At 33.6% G+C, this 1,510-nt stretch overlaps 3 non-coding genes across 3 annotated transcripts; 1 reads left to right on the top strand and 2 right to left on the bottom strand.

The window, feature by feature from the left end:
• The first annotated feature begins 65 nt into the window (after positions 1-65).
• SPOG_16295 lies at positions 66-138 on the top strand. Its single transcript has one exon. It is a non-coding gene; the product is annotated as a tRNA-Phe (tRNA).
• A 455-nt stretch (positions 139-593) lies between these two features.
• Positions 594-665, bottom strand: SPOG_16294. Its single transcript has one exon. It is a non-coding gene; the product is annotated as a tRNA-Glu (tRNA).
• A 498-nt stretch (positions 666-1,163) lies between these two features.
• Positions 1,164-1,268, bottom strand: SPOG_16293. The gene has a single exon. It is a non-coding gene; the product is annotated as a tRNA-Leu (tRNA).
• Between the last annotated feature and the right edge of the window lie 242 nt (positions 1,269-1,510).

The raw sequence follows: 1,510 nt of genomic DNA, 5'->3' as shown, positions 1-1,510 counted from the left end.
CAAAAATAAAGCTGTAAGCTAAAAACTTGATAGGTTTGTTTTGTCCTTATGATCCATCACTCCAAGTCGCAATGGTGTAGTTGGGAGCATGACAGACTGAAGATCTGTTGGTCACTGGTTCGATCCCGGTTTGTGACAAATTTTTCTTTTTCTTTTCCTTTTCTTATGCTTTTCGCTGCATGACGTTCATACTAAGTTATATTTAGCGTTCGTTCATTCAGCAAAGTGATGAAAGATTGCTATTTGTAGCAAACCATTCACTCACCCACCAGGAGCTGTTACAAGAGAAATGAGACCAAAACTTTATTTTATAACCCAGGAAATCAAATATTTAATATCGTAAAGGACGATAGCAAATGGAGCAATTTGTGCAATTCATTATCGAAGATCTATCGATCTATTTAAATGAAAGTGTACTAACAGATTTTCGTTGTTAAAACATCAGTACCAATAACTTTTTCTTTTCTTTTCTTTTTTCTCTTCTCTTTTTCTTTTTCTCTCATTTTTAGTTTTACTTTACTTTTACTAACTATAACGAATGTCATAAAACAGAGAACGAAACTGCGTTAAAAAAGACACTTTCGGAAAAAAGTCTCCGTCAGGGGGAATCGAACCCCCGCCGCATCGGTGAGAGCGATGAATCCTAGCCACTGGACCATGACGGATTTCTTGCTATAAATTACAAAATATGTATAATCAGTTTTTATTATTTACGTTTTGGCTAACTGGTGTTCTCTGTATGCAGGATGCATAATAACAGGTTCTTTGATGTCAGGATAAACGAAACAGACGGATGGGTTTTCTCAAATTCTTGCTCTTACTAGAAAGAATACTATAAAGGCCGTTTTCATTTCACTAGACACATAGAGCCTATGTTATCTGCTGGAAGCGATAACGATTTGCGTATAATCATCTATAGAAAAGAATAAATACATGCAAACAGGCAAAAAAAAAGAAGAAACAAAAAAATGGTAAGAATTTTATGCATATATAAGACTACAATTTCGAGGAATGGGAAACGGAAAACAAATAAAAGCGGAATAGAGGAGATATTAGCATAAGACTGAAATGAAAACAAAATAAAAAAAAAAGAGAGAAAAATAAAAACAAAGATAAGATAATTGTAATAGTTAAGTAACGTAAAAAAAGGATTGAAAAAGTTTTGACCAGTGAGGGATTCGAACCCTCGCATCATTCGATATAGCAAGACTTGTACAGTCCAAGTTTTCACTTGAGTGCTACGCCATAGACCGCTCGGCCAACTGGCCATTGGTTGTTTTGTTTTGGCTATTTATTAGATACTAAGTATTTACTATCAAACTATCAAACTACCAACCATACAATTCCATTTCATACCATACCCCTTCTTGTTCAAGTTTTCTCATTCTATTTTTATATAAGTATAAAGAAAAACAAAATTAAAATAATAGTCGACAGTTATCTACTTTCTTTATTAAACAATTGCTATCCATGAAATAGATACACTAGGCGCATTTGACATTAATCTCCA

This window comes from Schizosaccharomyces cryophilus (genome assembly GCF_000004155.1).
Source record: "Schizosaccharomyces cryophilus OY26 unplaced genomic scaffold supercont4.5, whole genome shotgun sequence".
Lineage (NCBI taxonomy): Eukaryota > Fungi > Ascomycota > Schizosaccharomycetes > Schizosaccharomycetales > Schizosaccharomycetaceae > Schizosaccharomyces > Schizosaccharomyces cryophilus.
This window is presented reverse-complemented; position numbering and strand designations above follow the sequence as displayed.